Here is a 17,489-nt window from a genome sequence, read left to right on the forward strand (position 1 = left end):
CCCCGGTGGCCGCTGGGTGTTATGATTGAGTCACCGTAGGAGGCAAAAACAGAAATGCTAGCTAAGTCGAGAAAACCAGAGAAGTTGGTAGCTATCGGATTGCAGACCCCAGGCAAAACAGAAACTTAGCTTTAGAGGAGCAGGAATCAGACTGGTGTCCTAGAAGTCCACAGAGAAATCACCCGCAGGGCAGAAGGGCATCGGCAGCCTTATATCCAGTCCGTGACTCCACTCAGCCAGTCATCCTCATTAGACTCAGGTGCCTGATAATCAGGCTCATTACCTTCCTTTACCAGAATAGGGAGTTCACCAGACCCCAGTGACGAAGGGGAAAATGAACTCACAACAGTACCTCCCCCTTGAGGAGGGGTCACCGAACCCTCAACCACGCCACCAGGGCGATCAGGGTGAGCCCGATGAAATGCACGCATCAATCTTTTGGCATGAATATCAGAGGCAGAGACCCAGGAATTATCCTCCTGACCATAACCCTTCCACTTAACCAAATACTGGAGTCTCCGTCTAGCCAGACGGGAATCCAGTATTTTCTCTACCTCATATTCCATGCTACCTTCAACCAATACAGGGTCTGGAGGTGCCACCCCAGGAACAACTGGTTCAACAAACCTCTTCAACAAGGACTTATGGAACACATTATGGATTTTAAATGTGACAGGAAGAGCCAAACGAAAAGAGACCGGATTAATAATCTCCAAAATCTTGTAAGGTCCAATAAATCTAGGCTTAAACTTAGGAGAAGCCACCTTCATAGCAATATTTTTTGATGATAACCACACCATATCACCAATCTTAAACTGGGGACCAATGGTCCTATGTCGATTGGAAAACCGCTGGGCCTTTTCCTGGCAGAGAGATAACTTATCCACCACTTGGTCCCAGATCTGGTGCATTCTCTCCACCACAGTGTCAACACCTGGGCAGGCAGAAGGCTCCACCTGCCCTGAAGAAAATCGAGGATGAAACCCAAAGTTACAAAAAAAAGGTGACATCAAAGTGGCAGAACTAGCTCTATTATTTAAAGCAAATTCGGCCAAGGGCAAAAACGAAACCTAATCATCCTGATCAGCGGAAATAAAACATCTCAAATACGACTCCAAGGTCTGGTTTGTTCTCTCTGTCTGCCCATTGGTCTGAGGGTGAAAAGCAGAGGAGAAGGACAACTGAATTCCCAGCTTGGAACAGAAAGTCCTCCAAAATCTAGACACAAAATGAACTCCTCTGTCAGACACAATGTTCTCAGGAATCCCTTGTAAGCGAACCACCTGTTGCAAAAACAGGGGCACCAACTCAGAGGAAGATGGCAACTTAGGGAGTGGTACAAGATGAACCATCTTAGAGAACCTATCACAAATCACCCAAATAACAGTCATTCTTTGAGAGACCGGCATATCAGAGATGAAATCCATTGAAATATGGGTCCATGGCCTCCTGGGGAACGGCAAAGGCATCAACAACCCAATAGAGCGAGAACAAGATTTAGACCGGGAGCAAGTCCCACAGGACTGCACAAAATTCCTGACATCATGAGACAAGGTGGGCCACCAAAAAGAGCGACTCACCAGATCTCTAGTACCAAAAATACCTGGATGACCAGCCAATGCAGAGCAATGAACTTCAGACATCACTCTCTTCTTCCACTGGTCAGGAACATACAACTTTCCACTGGGACAACGCTCAGGTTTGTCCTCCTGGAACTCTTGCAGAGCAAGTCTCAAATCGGGCGAGATGGCAGAAAGAACTACCCCTTTGCCTAAGATATTAGTAGGCTTGGTCACCACAGGAGAATCAGCAAAGAAACTCCTAGAGAGGGCGTCTGCCTTGACATTCTTAGTTCCAGGAAGAAAAGAGACCACAAAATCAAAACGTGTAAAAAACAAGGCCCACCTAGCCTGTCTAGGGTTCAAGCGTTTAGCCGACTCTAGGTAAATCAAATTCTTGTGGTCAGTGAGGACCACAACTTGATGTTTAGCTCCCTCCAACCAATGTCTCCACTCCTCAAATGCCCATTTCATGGCCAACAGTTCCCGATTCCCCACATCATAGTTACGTTCAGATGGAGAGAACTTTCGGGAAAAGAAAGCACAGGGATTCATTTTAGATGTTACAGGATCCTTTTGGGACAAAACAGCTCCTGCACCAATCTCAGAAGCATCCACCTCTACCTGGAACGGGAGTGAGACATCAGGTTGCCGCAAAACCGGGGCGGAGGTAAATCTTCGCTTCAGCTCCTGAAAGGAAGCAACAGCCTCAGGAGACCAATTCAACACATCAGCACCCTTCTTAGTCAGATCAGTCAATGGCTTGGCAATACTAGAAAATTTTGCTAGAAATTTCCGATAAAAATTAGCAAAACCCAAAAACTTCTGGAGGGCCTTCAAAGAAGTGGGCTGAACCCAATCATAAATGGCCTGTACCTTGGCCGGGTCCATTTCAATAGTTGACGGAGACAAAATAAATCCCAAAAATGAAATCCTCTCTACTCCAAAAAGGCATTTCGATCCTTTGACATACAGGGAATTCTCCCTCAAGATCCGGAACACAGTCCAAATATGTTCCACATGAGAAACCCAAACCTTGGAGAAGATCAAAATATCATCCAGATGGATAATCAAAAATTTATCGACAAAGTCTCGGAAAATATCGTTCATGAAGCACTGGAAGACAGAAGGGGCATTAGTGAGCCCAAAAGGCATCACCAGGTACTCAAAATGTCCCTCCGGAGTATTAAACGCCGTCTTCCATTCATCCCCCTGCTTAATGCGGATAAGATTATACGCCCCCCTGAGGTCAAGCTTGGTAAACCAGCAAGCACCTCTAACTCTAGAGAATAGATCCGAAATCAGGGGTAACGGATACTGATATTTAATAGTAATTTTATTGAGGGCACGATAATCAATACAAGGCCTTAAAGAACCATCCTTTTTGGCCACAAAAAAAAAACCGGCACCTAAGGGTGAAGAGGATGGTCTAATATGACCCTTCTCCAACGCCTCCTTAATATAGGACCGCATAGCCTCGTGCTCGGGTACAGATAAATTGAAGAGCCAACCCTTGGGAAATTTACACCCTGAGCTTAGTTCAATTGCACAGTCATAACTCCTATGAGGAGGCAAGGACGCGGACTCATTCTCACTAAATACATCATAAAAGTCCGCCAAATAGTCCGGAACATCATGCGACTGAGGAGAGGTGGAAAAAACCGGAGCCTCACTAAAGGCACACCGACAACCCCAACTCACCACAGACACAGATTTCCAATCCAAAACTGGATTATGAATTTGCAACCAGGGAAACCCCAGAACAACGGCATCATGCAGACCATGCAATACCAAAAATCTGCAATTTTCTTGATGGTCTGGGGCGACCCGCATGACCACCTGGGTCCAAAACTGAGGTTTATTTTTAGCCAAAGGAGTAGCATCAATCCCCCTCAAAGGGATAGGCGTCTGCAGAGGTGTCATCGGAAATCCACAACGTTTAGCAAAATCCAAATCCATTAGGTTTAGCGCTGCTCCCGAATCCACAAAAGCCTTGGCGAAAAATGTGGACAGGGAGCAGATCAGAGTAATTGCCAGAAGAAACTTAGGTTGAACACCACCAACAGAAAACGTGTGTGCAAAGCGTTTCTCTCGTTTAGGACAAACAGAAATAATATGCGAGGCATCTCCACAGAAAAAACATAGCTTATTACGCCTTCTGAACTCCTGACGTTGCACCTTAGACAAAACTCTATCACATTGCATAGGTTCAGACGTCTGTTCAACGGGTGGCAACACCTCTCGTGCAATCCTGCGTTCACGTAAACGCCGATCAACCTGAATGGCTAATGACATAGAATCGTCCAGACCAGTGGGAACAGGAAATCCCACCATAGTATCTTTTACGGCTTCTGACAAACCCTTCCGAAAGAGAGCAGCCAAGGCATTATCATTCCAGGTAGTAAGGACCGCCCACTTTCGGAACTTTTGACAGTACAACTCTGCAGAATCTCGACCCTGGTTCAATGCCAACAGGGTCTTTTCAGCCAGATCAATAGCATTAGGTTCGTCATACAACAACCCCAAAGCTTGAAAGAATGCGTTCACATTAGTCAGAATAGGATCATCTGGTTTCAAAGAAAACGCCCAATCCTGGGGATCGCCACGCAGCAAAGAGATGACAATTTTAACCTCCTGCGTGGAGCTCCCTGACGAGTTAGGCTTCAAGGCAAAAAATAATTTCCAATTATTTTTTAAACTCAAAAATTTAGATCGATCCCCCAAAAAATACATCAGGTGTAGGGATCTTTGGTTCAACAGCATGCGAACGAGCAAGGTAGGCGGAAATTCCCCGCACTTCCGCAGCGAGCTACTCCACACGATCAGACAATTGCTTTATCTCCATTGAGAGAAAAAAAAATTCCCCCTACGGCCTCAGAGATATAGAGGAAAGGATATGCACACACCTTTTTTTTTTTTTTTTATACACAATTCTTTCCTGCTATTGAGTACCCTAGGACCTGCGGTATGGCGGGTGATTCTGTTATGATTGAGTCACCGTAGGAGGCAAAAACAGAAATGCTAGCTAAGTCCAGAAAACCAGAGAAGTTGGCAGCTATCGGATTGCAGACCCCTGAACCTATCAACACAACTAGCAGTAGCCGTGGGAGGTTCCTACGATGCCCTAGACCCCTCGATCACAGCCAGAGAATTAAATAGGCCTAAAGAAAGAAAGGGGAAATCTAAACTGCCCCAGAGCAGACCCCAAAGCAAAAGGCAGCCCCCAACATATAATGACGGTGAAGCAAGATGAAAATACTAACACAGACAGAAAGATAGACTGAGCAAAGAGGGGCCCAAGCTAACTAAATAGAAAAGGACAGGAAGGCTGCTGTCTGCAATCCGTGAAAAACCCTATGAAAATAAGAGCCAACAGACTGACAGTGAAAAAGGCCCTGAAGACGCTAGGCTTCAAAAAAGCTATGTCAGTACTCAGGAATATACTGAAGACAGAGCTACAGACAAAAGGAGATTCAGCTCAGCCCAGCAGGGAATGGCAGAATACTGAAAAGCAAGGAAAACAAAAAACAAAACAAAAAGCTAACAGGCAAAACAGAAACTTAGCTTTAGAGGAGCAGGAATCAGACTGGTGTCCTAGAAGTCCACAGAGCAATCACCCGCAGGGCAGAAGGGCATCGGCAGCCTTATATCCAGTCCGTGACTCCACTCAGCCAGTCATCCTCATTAGACTCAGGTGCCTGATAATCAGGCTCATTACCTTCCTTTACCAGAATAGGGAGTTCACCAGACCCCAGTGACGAAGGGGAAAATTAACTCACAACAGCTGGGGTTATTACACTGTAGTTGCTTTAGTTCTGGTTTTGTCCCTGATGGCCGCTGGGGTTATAACATGTAAATTACCAAGCAGGTGTGATTACCCTGGCTCCTACCTATAAAGGAGTATCAGGTGTTCTCAATCACTGTTGGTGATATTGTTCATTCCCAACCAACCTTAGTGGAGAAAGAAGCTATTGAGATGAGCTCATTGCAGCTCAGCCAGAGCTTGAAACTAGCAGCTATTCAGGTGGAAGCTGTATCCGGGTGCCGTACTCTGTTGCTGGGAGCAATTACAGCAGAGCAAAGCTATGTTGTGTGGTTTCCCTGTTTTGTTGTATTTTCCTTGTGTGTCATAGTACAGCGGTGGGATTAGTATCTGCACCATCCAGTTCACTAGTAAGGGATACGTGCAGGGTGAGTTAGGGATTAAGGTATCTGGCTCGGCAACAGGTGAAGAGCCTGTAAAGGAAACGTTAGGAGGGTTCAGGGACACTGCCTCAGGGGAGTGCAGGAGGTCTCCACGTCCCCATTCCCTATTGCAGAGACCCATGGTTGTAACTGTTTTCCCAGGTTCCCCTTGTTTGTCCTGGTTTTAGTGCCATCCTGCGGGTCGCATCAGGACAAGTCACCCTGTGACATTATCACCAACCACTTTTTTCCTGGTGAGCCATGACCCACATACAGGTCTCTGCCCAGCTGCTTCAGCCCCTCGCTGATGAGATTAGGGTGTTGCGTGGCAAGGTAGTGCATCAGTTGCAGCAGTTAGTGGGGTTTGGGGCCTTGGTTCAGGTGCAGGCTCAGCCAGAACCCAAGATATCCCTCCCTGACAGGTTTTCTGGAGGGAGAGATAAATTCTTGTTTTTTCAGCAAGCCTGCAAGGTATACTTCAGGCTTCACCCTCGTTCATCAGGGAATGTGGAGCAACGAGTGGGAATCATTATGTCCCTTCTTAAGGGGTTCCCCAATCCTGGGCCTTCTCCCTGCCGGTCGATTCACCATCTTTACGATCTGTGGACGAGTTCTTTGCAGCATTGGCGCTAGTGTATGGGGATCCTGATGGCGTCTCCCTGGCGGAAACCCGACTCCGTAGGATTAAACTTGGAGCCCGGCTTGCTGAGTACTGCTCAGAGTTCAGGAGGTGGGCCACTGACACGCAGTGGAATGACCCTGCACTTAGGAGTCATTTTGTGCAGTGTCTGTCTCCAAAGTTGCAGGATACTCTGGTGCAGTATGCCACCCCCAGGTCGCTGGGGGCCACCATGTCCCTTGCCATCCGGTGGATAGACGCCTCAGGGAAAGACATACACCTAATGTGCCCCCTATAGTCCTCTCTGGAGAGGAGGATGCACCAGTACGGACTGAGTAACCCAGGCAGCTGGATAAGAATGATTAAAGAGTGATTAAACAGAGTCAGCATATGGAGAGAATTTCATGAACCACATTCATTTGTTCACAACACTCAAGTGAATATTTTACAAAATGGTTGTCACGATCCATGGTGGATTGTGACAGACTTAGCACAGATAACCTTTTTTTCCTTTTAAGCCTTTGGCTTAAGGTTAGTTTTGCCCCCGGTGGCCGCTGGGTGTTATGATTGAGTCACCGTAGGAGGCAAAAACAGAAATGCTAGCTAAGTCGAGAAAACCAGAGAAGTTGGTAGCTATCGGATTGCAGACCCCAGGCAAAACAGAAACTTAGCTTTAGAGGAGCAGGAATCAGACTGGTGTCCTAGAAGTCCACAGAGAAATCACCCGCAGGGCAGAAGGGCATCGGCAGCCTTATATCCAGTCCGTGACTCCACTCAGCCAGTCATCCTCATTAGACTCAGGTGCCTGATAATCAGGCTCATTACCTTCCTTTACCAGAATAGGGAGTTCACCAGACCCCAGTGACGAAGGGGAAAATGAACTCACAACAGTACCTCCCCCTTGAGGAGGGGTCACCGAACCCTCAACCACGCCACCAGGGCGATCAGGGTGAGCCCGATGAAATGCACGCATCAATCTTTTGGCATGAATATCAGAGGCAGAGACCCAGGAATTATCCTCCTGACCATAACCCTTCCACTTAACCAAATACTGGAGTCTCCGTCTAGCCAGACGGGAATCCAGTATTTTCTCTACCTCATATTCCATGCTACCTTCAACCAATACAGGGTCTGGAGGTGCCACCCCAGGAACAACTGGTTCAACAAACCTCTTCAACAAGGACTTATGGAACACATTATGGATTTTAAATGTGACAGGAAGAGCCAAACGAAAAGAGACCGGATTAATAATCTCCAAAATCTTGTAAGGTCCAATAAATCTAGGCTTAAACTTAGGAGAAGCCACCTTCATAGCAATATTTTTTGATGATAACCACACCATATCACCAATCTTAAACTGGGGACCAATGGTCCTATGTCGATTGGAAAACCGCTGGGCCTTTTCCTGGGAGAGAGATAACTTATCCACCACTTGGTCCCAGATCTGGTGCATTCTCTCCACCACAGTGTCAACACCTGGGCAGGCAGAAGGCTCCACCTGCCCTGAAGAAAATCGAGGATGAAACCCAAAGTTACAAAAAAAAGGTGACATCAAAGTGGCAGAACTAGCTCTATTATTTAAAGCAAATTCGGCCAAGGGCAAAAACAAAACCTAATCATCCTGATCAGCGGAAATAAAACATCTCAAATACGACTCCAAGGTCTGGTTTGTTCTCTCTGTCTGCCCATTGGTCTGAGGGTGAAAAGCAGAGGAGAAGGACAACTGAATTCCCAGCTTGGAACAGAAAGTCCTCCAAAATCTAGACACAAAATGAACTCCTCTGTCAGACACAATGTTCTCAGGAATCCCGTGTAAGCGAACCACCTGTTGCAAAAACAGGGGCACCAACTCAGAGGAAGATGGCAACTTAGGGAGTGGTACAAGATGAACCATCTTAGAGAACCTATCACAAGTCACCCAAATAACAGTCATTCTTTGAGAGACCGGCATATCAGAGATGAAATCCATTGAAATATGGGTCCATGGCCTCCTGGGGAACGGCAAAGGCATCAACAACCCAATAGAGCGAGAACAAGATTTAGACCGGGAGCAAGTCCCACAGGACTGCACAAAATTCCTGACATCATGAGACAAGGTGGGCCACCAAAAAGAGCGACTCACCAGATCTCTAGTACCAAAAATACCTGGATGACCAGCCAATGCAGAGCAATGAACTTCAGACATCACTCTCTTCTTCCACTGGTCAGGAACATACAACTTTCCACTGGGACAACGCTCAGGTTTGTCCTCCTGGAACTCTTGCAGAGCAAGTCTCAAATCGGGCGAGATGGCAGAAAGAACTACCCCTTCGCCTAAGATATTAGTAGGCTTGGTCACCACAGGAGAGTCAGCAAAGAAACTCCTAGAGAGGGCGTCTGCCTTGACATTCTTAGTTCCAGGAAGAAAAGAGACCACAAAATCAAAACGTGTAAAAAACAAGGCCCACCTAGCCTGTCTAGGGTTCAAGCGTTTAGCCGACTCTAGGTAAATCAAATTCTTGTGGTCAGTGAGGACCACAACTTGATGTTTAGCTCCCTCCAACCAATGTCTCCACTCCTCAAATGCCCATTTCATGGCCAACAGTTCCCGATTCCCCACATCATAGTTACGTTCAGATGGAGAGAACTTTCGGGAAAAGAAAGCACAGGGATTCATTTTAGATGTTACAGGATCCTTTTGGGACAAAACAGCTCCTGCACCAATCTCAGAAGCATCCACCTCTACCTGGAACGGGAGTGAGACATCAGGTTGCCGCAAAACCGGGGCGGAGGTAAATCTTCGCTTCAGCTCCTGAAAGGAAGCAACAGCCTCAGGAGACCAATTCAACACATCAGCACCCTTCTTAGTCAGATCAGTCAATGGCTTGGCAATACTAGAAAATTTTGCTAGAAATTTCTGATAAAAATTAGCAAAACCCAAAAACTTCTGGAGGGCCTTCAAAGAAGTGGGCTGAACCCAATCATAAATGGCCTGTACCTTGGCCGGGTCCATTTCAATAGTTGACGGAGACAAAATAAATCCCAAAAATGAAATCCTCTCTACTCCAAAAAGGCATTTCGATCCTTTGACATACAGGGAATTCTCCCTCAAGATCCGGAACACAGTCCAAATATGTTCCACATGAGAAACCCAAACCTTGGAGAAGATCAAAATATCATCCAGATAGATAATCAAAAATTTATCGACAAAGTCTCGGAAAATATCGTTCATGAAGCACTGGAAGACAGAAGGGGCATTAGTGAGCCCAAAAGGCATCACCAGGTACTCAAAATGTCCCTCCGGAGTATTAAACGCCATCTTCCATTCATCCCCCTGCTTAATGCGGATAAGATTATACGCCCCCCTGAGGTCAAGCTTGGTAAACCAGCAAGCACCTCTAACTCTAGAGAATAGATCCGAAATCAGGGGTAACGGATACTGATATTTAATAGTAATTTTATTGAGGGCACGATAATCAATACAAGGCCTTAAAGAACCATCCTTTTTGGCCACAAAAAAAAAACCGGCACCTAAGGGTGAGGTGGATGGTCTAATATGACTCTTCTCCAACGCCTCCTTAATATAGGACCGCATAGCCTCGTGCTCGGGTACAGATAAATTGAAGAGCCGACCCTTGGGAAATTTACACCCTGAGCGTAGTTTAATTGCACAGTCATAACTCCTATGAGGAGGCAAGGACGCGGACTCATTCTCACTAAATACATCATAAAAGTCCACCAAATAGTCCGGAACATCATGCGACTGAGGAGAGGTGGAAAAAAACGGAGCCTCACTAAAGGCACACCGACAACCCCAACTCACCACAGACACAGATTTCCAATCCAAAACTGGATTATGAATTTGCAACCAGGGAAACCCCAGAACAACGGCATCATGCAGACCATGCAATACCAAAAATCTGCAATTTTCTTGATGGTCTGGGGCGACCCGCATGACCACCTGGGTCCAAAACTGAGGTTTATTTTTAGCCAAAGGAGTAGCATCAATCCCCCTCAAAGGGATAGGCGTCTGCAGAGGTGTCATCGGAAATCCACAACGTTTAGCAAAATCCAAGTCCATTAGGTTTAGCGCTGCTCCCGAATCCACAAAAGCCTTGGCGGAAAATGTCGACAGGGAGCAGATCAGAGTAATTGCCAGAAGAAACTTGGGTTGAACACCACCAACAGAAAACGTGTGTGCAAAGCGTTTCTCTCGTTTAGGACAAACAGAAATAATATGCGAGGCATCTCCACAGAAAAAACACAGCTTATTACGCCTTCTGAACTCCTGACGTTGCACCTTAGACAAAACTCTATCACATTGCATAGGTTCAGACGTCTGTTCAACGGGTGGCAACACCTCTCGTGCAATCCTGCGTTCACGTAAACGCCGATCAACCTGAATGGCTAATGACATAGAATCGTCCAGACCAGAGGGAACAGGAAATCCCACCATAGTATCTTTTACGGCTTCTGACAAACCCTTCCGAAAGAGAGCAGCCAAGGCATTATCATTCCAGGTAGTAAGGACCGCCCACTTTCGGAACTTTTGACAGTACAACTCTGCAGAATCTCGACCCTGGTTCAATGCCAACAGGGTCTTTTCAGCCAGATCAATAGCATTAGGTTCATCATACAACAACCCCAAAGCTTGAAAGAATGCGTTCACATTAGTCAGAATAGGATCATCTGGTTTCAAAGAAAACGCCCAATCCTGGGGATCGCCACGCAGCAAAGAGATGACAATTTTAACCTCCTGCGCGGAGCTCCCTGACGAGTTAGGCTTCAAGGCAAAAAATAATTTACAATTATTTTTGAAACTCAAAAATTTAGATCGATCCCCCAAAAAATACATCAGGTGTAGGGATCTTTGGTTCAACAGCATGCGAACGAGCAAGGTAGGCGGAAATTCCCCGCACTTCCGCAGCGAGCTGCTCCACACGATCAGACAATTGCTTTATCTCCATTGAGAGAAAAAAAAATTCCCCCTACGGCCTCAGAGATATAGAGGAAAGAATATGCACACACCTTTTTTTTTTTTTTTTTTTTAAACACAATTCTTTCCTGCTATTGAGTACCCTAGGATCTGCGGTATGGCGGGTGATTCTGTTATGATTGAGTCACCGTAGGAGGCAAAAACAGAAATGCTAGCTAAGTCCAGAAAACCAGAGAAGTTGGCAGCTATCGGATTGCAGACCCCTGAACCTATCAACACAACTAGCAGTAGCCGTGGAAGGTTCCTACGATGCCCTAGACCCCTCGATCACAGCCGGAGAATTAAATAGGCCTAAAGAAAGAAAGGGGAAATCGAAACTGCCCCAGAGCAGACCCCAAAGCAAAAGGCAGCCCCCAACATATAATGACGGTGAAGCAAGATCAAAATACTAACACAGACAGAAAGATAGACTGAGCAAAGAGGGGCCCAAGCTAACTAAATAGAAAAGGACAGGAAGGCTGCTGTCTGCAATCCGTGAAAAACCCTATGAAAATAAGAGCCAACAGACTGACAGTGAAAAAGGCCCTGAAGACGCTAGGCTTCAAAAAAGCTATGTCAGTACTCAGGAATATACTGAAGACAGAGCTACAGGCAAAAGGAGATTCAGCTCAGCCCAGCAGGGAATGGCAGAATACTGAAAAGCAAGGAAAACAAAAAACAAAACAAAAAGCTAACAGGCAAAACAGAAACTTAGCTTTAGAGGAGCAGGAATCAGACTGGTGTCCTAGAAGTCCACAGAGCAATCACCCGCAGGGCAGAAGGGCATCGGCAGCCTTATATCCAGTCCGTGACTCCACTCAGCCAGTCATCCTCATTAGACTCAGGTGCCTGATAATCAGGCTCATTACCTTCCTTTACCAGAATAGGGAGTTCACCAGACCCCAGTGACGAAGGGGAAAATTAACTCACAACAGCTGGGGTTATTACACTGTAGTTGCTTTAGTTCTGGTTTTGTCCCTGATGGCCGCTGGGGTTATAACATGTAAATTACCAAGCAGGTGTGAGTACCCTGGCTCCTACCTATAAAGGAGTATCAGGTGTTCTCAATCACTGTTGGTGATATTGTTCATTCCCAACCAACCTTAGTGGAGAAAGAAAGCTATTGAGATGAGCTCATTGCAGCTCAGCCAGAGCTTGAAACTAGCAGCTATTCAGGTGGAAGCTGTATCCGGGTGCCGTACTCTGTTGCTGGGAGCAATTGCAGCAGAGCAAAGCTATGTTGTGTGGTTTCCCTGTTTTGTTGTATTTTCCTTGTGTGTCTTAGTACAGCGGTGGGATTAGGCTACTTTCACACATCCGTCTTTTTTAATCCGGCACGATGCGGCGAAAAGTGTGAAAACCGGATCCGGAACTGGATCCGGTTTTGTCACATAGAAAGTAATGATCGCCGCATCGTGCCGGATGTACATGCGGCGGCCCAGGTTCTTTCCGGATACGGCAAAAATGCGCCGTCCGGCTTCTGCAAAAAACGTTCCCTGCAACGTTTTTTGGCAGCGCCGGAACGGCTTTTTAAAGTGCGCATGCCCGGACACTGTGTGATTTAACCCCACAGGTGCCCGGCAAGCGCAAGACTCTCTCTCTCTCCATACCTTTCTTTGTCTGACTACTCGTTCCCCCGCTCTCTCCAGATGGCTCTCATCGCTGCGGCTCCCGTCTCTATAGCGCGGCTCCCGTCTCTACAGCGCGGCTCTCGTCGCCCGATGCTGCGGCTCCTTTAAATTTTATCCAGGCCGCATCCGGCGACGCATCCACATCCGGTGTAACCGCTACAGGCCGGTTCCGGTGGCACGGCTTTTCGCCGCACGCCGCCGGAACCCTAAACCGGATGTGTGAAAGAGGCCTTAGTATCTGCACCATCCAGTTCACTAGTAAGGGATACGTGCAGGGTGAGTTAGGGATTAAGGTATCTGGCTCGTCGACAGGTGAAGAGCCTGTATAGGAAACGTTAGGAGGGTTCAGGGACACTGCCTCAGGGGAGTGCAGGAGGTCTCCACGTCCCCGTTCCCTATTGCAGAGACCCATGGTTGTAACTGTTTTCCCAGGTTCCCCTTGTTTGTCCTGGTTTTAGTGCCGTCCTGCGGGTCGCATCACAGAGGACAAGTCACTCCGTGACATTATCACCAACCACTTTTTTCCTGGTGAGCCATGACCCACATACAGGTCTCTGCCCAGCTGCTTCAGCCCCTCGCTGATGAGATTAGGGTGTTGCGTGGCAAGGTAGTGCATCAGTTGCAGCAGTTAGTGGGGTTTGGGGCCTTGGTTCAGGTGCAGGCTCAGCCAGAACCCAAGATATCCCTCCCTGACAGGTTTTCTGGAGGGAGAGATAAATTCTTGTTTTTTCAGCAAGCCTGCAAGGTATACTTCAGGCTTCACCCTCGTTCATCAGGGAATGTGGAGTAACGAGTGGGAATCATTATGTCCCTTCTTAAGGGGTTCCCCAATCCTGGGCCTTCTCCCTGCCGGTCGATTCACCATCTTTACGATCTGTGGACGAGTTCTTTGCAGCATTGGCGCTAGTGTATGGGGATCCTGATGGCATCTCCCTGGCGGAAACCCGACTCCGTAGGATTAAACTTGGAGCCCGGCTTGCTGAGTACTGCTCAGAGTTCAGGAGGTGGGCCACTGACACGCAGTGGAATGACCCTGCACTTAGGAGTCATTTTGTGCAGTGTCTGTCTCCAAAGTTGCAGGATACTCTGGTGCAGTATGCCACCCCCAGGTCGCTGGAGGCCACCATGTCCCTTGCCATCCGGTGGATAGACGCCTCAGGGAAAGACATACACCTAATGTGCCCCTATAGTCCTCTCTGGAGAGGAGGACGCACCAGTACGGACTGAGTAACCCAGGCAGCTGGATAAGAATGATTAAAGAGTGATTAAACAGAGTCAGCATGGGTTTGTAACTAATAAGTCATGTCAGACTAACTTAATTTCCTTCTATGACGGAATCACTGATTGGGTGGATCAAGGAAATGCTGTAGATATAGTATATCTTGACTCCAGCAAAGCATTTGACAAAGTATCTTAGTCATTTTTTCAATAAGGATTGTATAAGTATGGAATGGACAAAGCAACTGTTAGGTGGATTCATAACTGGCTTAGTGATCAGACTCAAAGAGTGGTCGTAAATGGCTGCATATCCAGTTGGAAGAATGTATCATGTGGGGTACCACAGGGCTCTGTCCTGGGCCCTGATTTGTTCAACATCTTTATCAATGATTTAGGTGAAGGAATTGAGGGTAAACTGATTAAATTTGCTGATGACACAAAGCTAGGAGGGATAGCTAATACTAGAGAAGAGAGAGAGAGGATTCAAAAAGATATAAATAAACTGGAGAAGTGGGCAGCAACTAACAGAATGGTTTTTAACAGGGAAAAATGCAAAGTACTACATCTGGGCAATAAAAATGAAAAAAGCATATACAGAATGGGAGGAATAGAGCTAAGCAACAGCACATGTGAAAAAGACTTGCGTATACTAATAGATCACAGACTGAATATGAGTCAACAGTGTGATGCAGCAGCAAAAAAGGCAAATGCAATTCTAGGATGTATTAACAGAAGCATACAGTCAAGATCACGTGAAGTCATTATTTCCCTCTACTCCTCTTTGGTCAGACCTCATCTGGAATATTGTGTCCAGTTCTGGGCACCACATTTTAAAAAAGACATCAACAAACTGGAGCAAGTTCAGAAAAGAGCAACCAGAATGGTGACCGGTCTACAAACCCTGTCTTATGAGGAAAGGTTGCAGGATTTGGGATTGTTTGGTTTGCAAAAGAGAAGACTGAGAGGAGACTTAATAGCTGTCTACAAATATCTAAAGGGCTGTCACATTGTAGAGGGATCAACTTTATTCTCATTTGCTCAAGGAAAGACTAGAAGCAATGGGATGAAACTGAATGGGAGGAGACACAGATTAGATATTAGAAAAAACTTTTTGACAGTTAGAGTGATCAATGAGTGGAACAAGCTGCCACGAGAAGTGGTGAGTTCTCCTTCAATGGAAGTCTTCAAACAGAGGCTTGACAGACATCTGACTGGGATGATTTAGCGAATCCTGCTTTGAGCAGGGGGTTGGACCAGATGGCCCAGGAGGTCCCTTCCAACTCTACGATTCTATGATTCTATGAGTTGCTGGTGCTAAAAAGGGGTTGCCTACAGGTCACCGTGGTGTGGGGGTATGTTTTTCCTCTGGGAAGCCTGGCCATTTCATAAGAGCCTGCCCAGTGCGTGCCAAACCTCCAGACGAACCAATGCAAGTAGGAGGAACTAGTTTTCATACAGTGTTGCCTACGGTTAATGGAGTGGTGGGGGCATGTTTTCACTGTGGGCAGACTGATCATGTCCTAAAGGCTTGCCCAACGCGTGCCAAATTATCTGTTGCAGCTAAGAAGCCGTGTCCCCCTGGTGGTGTGGAGGAAGATGACCTGGGAGTGTATATTTCCTCCATTTTGCCCTCTCAAGGTACTATGACAGCAGAAGTGGTGGCTGACAGGGTACCTGAGGGCATACCGGTGCTTGTGAACAGTGGAGCATAAGTCAGTCTGGTGGATACTCGTTTTGTCCAGACTCATGGCCGGAGGTGTAATACGCTGAGCAAACCCCTAAGCATCCAGGCCATTAACTCTGTCCCACTGAGCCAGGGGAGGTTGACCCAAGTCGTAGAAGACATTCAGCTGTGTATAGGACATCATGAGGAGTCCCTGTCATGCTACGTCTTGGAGGGAATGCCAGTACCTATCGTTTTTCCCTCCCTTGGTTGAAGAAACACAACCCGGTCTTAGATTGGCGGACTAGGGAATTAGTCAGATGGGGCAGTCATGTGAGGGCTGCTGCCTGGGGGCAACTGTCTCTGCCATCTCTCTACAACCGTCCCCTTCCTCCCCAGTGGGGGCAGCAGAGGTGCTCCCGGTAATAAGGGCAAGTCTCAAGCCTCACCTTTAGTCAACACAAAGAGGCGCAGGCCTCGTAATAGGAGGGGTCTAAGGGTGGTGGTTCCCTCTGTGAATTGCGGGGGTGTGAGTGTGGTGACACAGGGGGACGCCTCTGTTGTCAGTTCCATAAAGAGTTCACCATCTTGTGGCAAACGAATGTGTGGCAATAAACGTTCAGGTCCGGACCTGTGTGTGAACGAGTATGTATGGGTGGCCACCAAAACATCCAGTGGAATTGTGTTGCGGGGGCCTGGGATTCTCAGGTGACCGGGCCATATAGGGTATCGGCCATCCTCGGCCCGGAGACTTACCAGCTGGAGTTACCCCCTAATATGCCCATACACTACTCGTTCCCTAGGTCGGCACTTTGGAGATTTGTGGTGCCTTCGTAGCATACATTGCCACCAACAGCTGCGCACATTTGTCATAAACCTGAGAATCAGATAGTTGCTGGGGTGAACTCTGGACCTGGGCATCCCCACTGTAGGTGGTTTTCTGGTGAGGAGCAGTCTTGAGGGTCCAGAGGCCCCTCATTGAGGGAGGGTACTCTCACGATCCATGTTGGATTGTGACAGATTTAGCACAGGTAACCTTTTTTTTCCTTTCAGCCTTTGGCTTAAGGTTAGTTTTGTCCTCGGTGGCCGCTGGGATTATTACACTGTAGTTGCTTTAGTTCTGGTTTTGCTCCCGGTGGCCGCTGGGGTTATTACATGTAAATTACCAAGCAGGTGTGATTACCCTGGCTCCTACCTATAAAGGAGTATCAGGTGTTCTCAATCACTGTTGGTGATATTGTTCATTCCTAAGCAACCTTGGTGGAGAAAGGAGCTATTGAGAGGAATTCCTTGCAGCTCAGCCAGAGCTTGGAACTTGCAGCTATTCAGGTGGAAGCTGTATCCGGGTGCCGTACTCTGCTGCTGGGAGCAATTGCAGCAGAGCAAAGTTAAGTTGTGTGTTTTCCCTGTTTTGTTGTATTTTCCTAGTGTGTATTAGTACAGCGGTGGGATTAGTATCTGCACCATCCAGTTCACTAGTAAGGGATACGTGCAGGGTGAGTTAGGGATTAAGGTATCCGGCTCAGCGACAGGTGAAGAGCCTGTATAGGGAACGTTAGGAGTCTTCAGGGACACTGCCTCAGGGGAGTGCAGGAGGTCTCCACGTCCCCATTCCCTAATGCAGGGACCCACGGTTGTAACTATTTCCCCGGTGTTCCCC

General features: G+C 47.2%; 1 protein-coding gene across 2 annotated transcripts in view; it reads right to left on the reverse strand.

Moving 5' to 3' along the window:
* The window catches only part of ANO3 (anoctamin 3), a 1,013,249-nt gene that overhangs the window by 426,895 nt on the left and 568,865 nt on the right, over positions 1–17,489 (reverse strand). The gene's annotated exons all lie outside the window — the stretch shown is intronic.

Source organism: Dendrobates tinctorius, unplaced genomic scaffold (genome assembly GCF_039654945.1).
Source record: "Dendrobates tinctorius isolate UK_male_01 unplaced genomic scaffold, ASM3965494v1 ptg000037l, whole genome shotgun sequence".
Lineage (NCBI taxonomy): Eukaryota > Metazoa > Chordata > Amphibia > Anura > Dendrobatidae > Dendrobates > Dendrobates tinctorius.